We start from the raw sequence: 6,265 nt of genomic DNA, 5'->3' as shown, positions 1-6,265 counted from the left end.
GATGAAATTTGGGAGTTCTGCTAAAGAGATGGAGGAATCGAATCAACAAAAATAGAACTGTTTAATGGCTTTCATGGAGGATGTCTTTATTCTAAGAAAGAGATCCACCGCCGGGCTGTGGTGGCTCACGCCTTTAATCCCAGCACTTGGGAGGCAGAGGCAGGTGGATCTCTGTGAGTTCGAGACCAGCCTGGTCTACAGAGCTAGTTTCAGGACAGGCTCCAAAACCACAGAGAAACCCTGTCTCAAAAAAACAAAACAAAACAAAACAAAAAACAAAAAAAAAAAAAAAAAGAAAAGAAAGAGATCCACCAAGGTACTGGGGTTGGTTGCTTGCCCAGTCTGCACAGAGCCCTAAATTCCATCTTCAGGACTGCGCAGATCAAGTTTGGTGACACACTATAATCTCATCACTCTGGAGGTGGAAACAACAGTATCACCACAGTCTAGGACTGATGGAAGAGATAGGTTTTGTATAAGAACATTATTAAAACATTAGGATCCAGACGCATGGCTCGTCCCTGTAAAAGTACTTACCTTGCAGGACTGACAGCCTGAGTCTGAACCTTGTTTGTTTGTTTGTTTTTTGAGACAGGGTTTCTCTGTGGTTTTGGAACCTGTCCTGGAACTAGCTCTTGTAGACCAGGCTGGTCTCGAACTCACAGGGATCCGCCTGCCTCTGCCTCCCAAGTGCTGCGCCTGGCCTGAGTGTGAACCTTGAATTCCACAGTAGAAGGAAGAGAATAGACTCATTAAAGGTGTCCTCTGATTTCTGTATATGTGTCATGGCACTCGCAACACACACAGGCACACAATTTTATATATATACATACACACATATGTATCTATACATTATATATATAAATGTCTATACATATATGGTGTTGAGACAGGATCTCACCATGTAGTCCTGGCTATCACTATGCAGACCAGGCTGGCCTCCAACTAACAGAGATCTGCCTGCCTCTGCCCCCTGAACACTGGAATTAAAGCTGCGCCCATCATGGCTGGGAATAATAATAATTTTTTTAACTGAAAAGCAACCTTGTTCTTTGCTGAAAGGAATAAGATATCTTTATTTATTTATCTATTTATTTACTTTTTTTTTTTTTTTTTTTTTTTTTTTTTGTTTTTTTTTTTTTTTTTTTTTTTTTTTTTTTTTTTTTTGAGACAGGGTTTCTCTGTGTATCTCTGGCTGCCCTGGAACTCACTCTGTAGGCCAGGCTGGCCTTGAACTCACAGAGACCCACCTGCCTGTACTCACTCCCTGAGTGCTGGGATTAAAGGCATGCACCACCAGCACCTGGCTAAAGTGTGTTTCCCTGACAGGGAATTGAACCTAGGCCACGGTGGTGAGAGCAGCAAATACTAACCACTAGACCACCAGGGGCGCTGTTATATTTAATTACAAAAAGAAAGTTTTATATTGTATGAGAAAGAATCCATTTTCAATAAAAAGGGGGAAAATAAAGTTGTTTTGAATACTTGCCAGAGAAGGAGAAGATTGAAAATCTAGACATGTTATTCTCTGAAAGTCTTTATTTTTGCTGACTCAGTGTTAACTAATCAGACTGTACTTCTGACGGCAGTCTATATCAAGGAAGAGCCTGGACTGATAATTACAGAATTTTAGATGGGCATGATGACAAGAGCCTCTAGTCCCAGCTGCTTAGGTGGCAGAGACAGGAAAGTCACGTGTCCAGGAAGCAGCCTACGTCATACGGTGATGCGCCTTCTCAAAAACAAACAAAATAACTTGGAGCAGGAGTCAGGAAGCAGCAGGCCCAGTCCACACAGAAGGAGATAGTTACAACTGATCCAATTAAAAAGTCCCAAGAGAAAGAGAGTTGGAAAGTCTGGGAGACACCGCAGGATGAGAACCCTGGTTCGCTTGATAAGGACCTGTTGCCTAGATCTTGGCTTTCTCGTTTGTGTAAGAGGAGTGTGGGCAGTTTACCAGTTCTCACAGGCTTACCATGTGTGATTTGGCATGTGAAACTGTTTTGTACTCTGTACAGTATCATGCTATTATCTATTATTACTACAACAGCTGAAATAGTAGCCATTTTCAGTTACCATGGCTTGTTGATGTCTTCAGTTTTTTGCTATGGGCAAGTACTATATGATGAGCGAATCCATTTTCTTATTTAATATTACTTGAAATATGTATTAAAATTGTTTTTTCTAATTGATGTGTGTGTATGTGTGTGTGCTTGTGTGTGAGTGCGTGCACACTCACTCTCGTGCCTTTCCAGGACATCAGAGAACCACTTGCTCCAAGCATGAATTGAGCTTTTCTTCTTTAGCAGAACTGGAACTGAGCCCAGAGCCCCACATACACTAGGCAAGTAAGTACTTCACCAGTGAACTTCATCCCTGGTCCACGGATTGACCTCTCTTGACCAGCCATCCACAGTGGCCTATCCTGACCCTGGACAATGGTGTGGAGGAGCTAACAGTGGTGCTTGTATAGCTTGGCAGCTGTCAGCAGGAAAAATTGGGCCAGGGAAGAAAGGTGGCTTGAACGGCTGGTGGAACCAGACTTAGGGAAGGGAGGAGCTGAATGACATCAACCTGCGAATGTCTTATCAGGTGGTAAAACCTTCCGAGCCCAGCTTGAGAGGTGACGTCTGACCTCCCACACGATAGGCACTCATAAATCTGTGTATTTGTGGCTTACTCAGGAAGCCCAGGCTTGAACTACTCAGCTTGAAGCCAGCTTGGCCTTACGATGCTATCCCCCATCCCCAAAGTACTTATGGGCTGGAGAGATAATCACAGCCCCTGAAATTCCCCTCTAATCACTGCAATGCCATTCTCCAATCTTCTTCAAGATATTGCTTATAATAGAATTTGGGCTTCTCAGAGGAAACGATTCTGTTTTATCATATGGCACATCTGTGCATATCTAACAACGAAGTGAGAAACATTTATTTTTAATGTTTAAAAATTTTAAAAACATTTTTTTTAAAAAAAAAAAAGATTCATTTGTTTATTGTACATTACGGTTTTGTCTGCATGTATGTCTGTATGAGGGTGTCAGATTCCCTGGAACTAGAGTTACAGACTTTGTGGATGGCTGTGTGTGTGTTGGGAATTGAACCCAGGTCCTCTGGAAGAACAGCCAGTGCTCTTAACTACTGAGTTGTCTTTCCAGTCCCTCATTTTTAATTTTTATATTAAATTCCTGATTTGGGGCTATTCCTTTAGCATCTTACTTTTCACTCATTTCTCGAATGTCTTGTACAAAATTTTGATTATGCCATTCACAGATGTTTATTTTCTGAATTTTTATTAAATATTAAAAACACTCTTCAGAATGCTACACTATCTTTATTAAACACTACTGCAGATAACTAACTAAACCATAATGGACTGTGTTCATTCTCTTCTTGTCCCTTCTTCATCCTCTCAGAAAAAGAGAGAGAGAGAAAGAGAGAGAAAAAAAAATAATGAAGGATTAAAAAGTTTACATAAAGAACAAAATCAGGTAAGAGTAATTGCATGGACCAAGCAATTATAGCTGTGCCTTATAGCTATAATTCATGCACTTAAGAAACGGAGGCAGGAGGATTGTCCCAAGTTCCAAGCATATCTGGGCTACAGAGTTGAGACTTTTTTTTCCCTCAAAAGTAAGCAGAAAGCAGCAAAAAGGCAACTCCTATAGTTCTTTTCCTGCGGCCTCAGCACTGATGTGACAATAGCTAACAATAGGCAGAAGGCTGTCCCATCCATACGCAACGGCAAAAGTATTTCCCTCATCATCCAGCCGTAGATACATCTATTAAGAACAGCACAATGGCTGGGCGATGGTGGCGCAGGCCTTTAATCCCAGCACTTGGGAGGCAGAGGCAGGAGGTCTACAGAGCTAGTTCCAGGACAGGCTCCAAAGCCACAGAGAAACCCTGTCTCGAAAAAACCAAAACCAAAAAAAAAAGAACAGCACAATGGTGCACAGCAGGAGACCTGCGTCTGAAGAGATAATCCAGAAGTGGGCAGAAGCACTAGCTTGTGCTTTGTCACATACTACAAGCGTCACATCAAGAACCAGCTTTTATCTTGATGTCTAAATAAAAGTCAATCTCACTTTGCAGTTTTCTGGACTTATTTATTTTAAAATCAGAGCCTTTTTCTACTAGTCATTTTCTGCTTGTATTGCTTCGGTGGTTAATGATGACCGAACCATGGCTCTTGAGAATTTTTTCTATACTGGTTCAGCAAGTATAGGCAGGTTCTGCTTTCTGGGCCATTGTCCTTTAACAACACAATCACCGTGTCATTTTCTAACAGTTCCCCTACACTGGAATCAGCCATTCAAATCCAGTCGGTCACCCAGTGGGTAGGGTGAGACTTTCTGGGGGTACAAATGGCAGAGGAATGGTTGGGACAACAAGCCGCTAGAGTCCAGCAGTCATGAACACTAAACACCGCTGCTCAAAAATACTTTGTTGGGCATGGGAAAAACAAAAAGAAAACAGTCTTTTTTGACTTGTTCTTAAAGAGCTGCCAAAACTGTTTAGGAGTCAACTAGGTGTGTCGTGATCAAACTGTAGTATTGGTGAAAGGACTTCTTCCACAGTGTTAGAATACAGGGATGGGTCTTGATTCTTTTGTTTGTTTGTTTTGTCTTATTTCTGTTGCTGTTGTTTGTTTTTTGAGATAGGGTTTCAGTTGTGTGGTTCTGGCTTCGTGGGCCAGGTTGGCCTTGAACTCACAGAGTTTCACCTTCTTCTGCCCAGTAAAGGCTTGTTCCACTACTGCCTAGCAGGGACGGGTCTTGAAAGCAGAATAGGAAAGATCTTGGTAGAATAATTTTGCGTTCAATGAGGAATGTTGCCTGCTCAGGGGATGCCGTAGAAAATGTGTGATGCTTCTAGCTCCCCGGATATTTGCAACTCAGTTGAGGAGGCAGAAGATAATGATGTTAAGGCTGAGACATAATATAAAGTATTGTTCTCTCTAATTAGATGGGACTGAAAAGGATGAAATGAAGAACATGGAAATTTAGGGGAAAGAAGAAAAAGTCCAATGCAAAGATGACAATAGAATTTAGACGGCAGTGTTGAGCTGGGTTTAAACATGGGAGTAAGGGCTGGAAAGATGACTGAACAGTTAAGAGACTGGTTGCTCTTTCCAGAGGACCCTGCTTTGATTCCTTGCACTGACATGGCAGCTTCCACCCTCTCTAACTCCGGTTCCAGGGACTCTGACTCCTGACCTCCCTGAGTACCAGGCATGCATATGGTGCATAGACAAACATGAAGGCAAAATACTTCGACCCCTCTTTCTTCCTATACATACAAAGCAGTATAGAGGGAATATTCACGGATCAGCCCTTTTGGAATAAGATAAAAGCTCACTGGACTCTGTGAAAAGCAAGGTCAAAAAGTCTATGAAGACAGCGGCGATTTGTTGAGAGACCTAGGGTGCCAGATTAATAGCTTTGACCTTTATTCCTTCCTTCAGGCAGTTGTTAAAAAGTTTCAGTGCCAGGGAATGACATCATGAAAATAGGAGGCCAGAGAAACCAGTTAGGAGGCTACTGGGAACATTTTTGAGATAAGGTCTTGTGGAAGTGTGAAAGGAAGGACGGATCTGAGCAAACCAGAAGAAAGGATCGATAGCATTTACTTCTGACTGGACCTGAACGGACAGGGGGACTAGGGGTGGGATGGCCCAAGAACAGCTTTCTGAGGAACTGTGTTGGGGGAGGGTTTGGTGACAGACTCCTGGTGGAGAGTAGAGAGCCAGATTTACATATCAGCAGGAGTGTGCTCAGCTGATTACCATAAAAAACTGTGGAGTTTCTCCGGAACTCGGGCAGAAGGCATCATGGTGATTTCATAAGGCATTACTAGGCAGCAGTGCCCTGCTCACACTGGATGCCCAAGGGGAACCAGGGCAAAGAGTAACTGTTCATGACTGACCCATGCAGTTTTGGTTTTGCTTGTTTAACTTCATGCTTTCATTGTATGTATTTGGACAAAATACTTTAAAACCGATTGGGCCGGTTTTCTTACCTATAAAATGAGAATTTATTACATATTGGCTCTTGTTTATGAGATTTAAATCAATGCCATTATTCAAGGTTTGTGTTTTACCTTTTCTTGTCACTTTGCCTGGAGGTCTAGTTTGCTCCTATGCCCAATGTCCAGCCCCCAAACCGAACAAACAATTTTCACTTTATCTTTAGAATATGCATTCTGCATATAAGCTCTAACTTTCAAGGCAGAGAAATCCATTTTATTGCATACAGTTCTGCACC

This window comes from Alexandromys fortis, unplaced genomic scaffold, assembly GCF_014885135.2.
Source record: "Alexandromys fortis isolate MF-2015 unplaced genomic scaffold, M_Fortis_MF-2015_v1.1 scaffold_172, whole genome shotgun sequence".
NCBI classification, from domain to species: Eukaryota; Metazoa; Chordata; class Mammalia; order Rodentia; family Cricetidae; genus Alexandromys; species Alexandromys fortis.
This window is presented reverse-complemented; position numbering follows the sequence as displayed.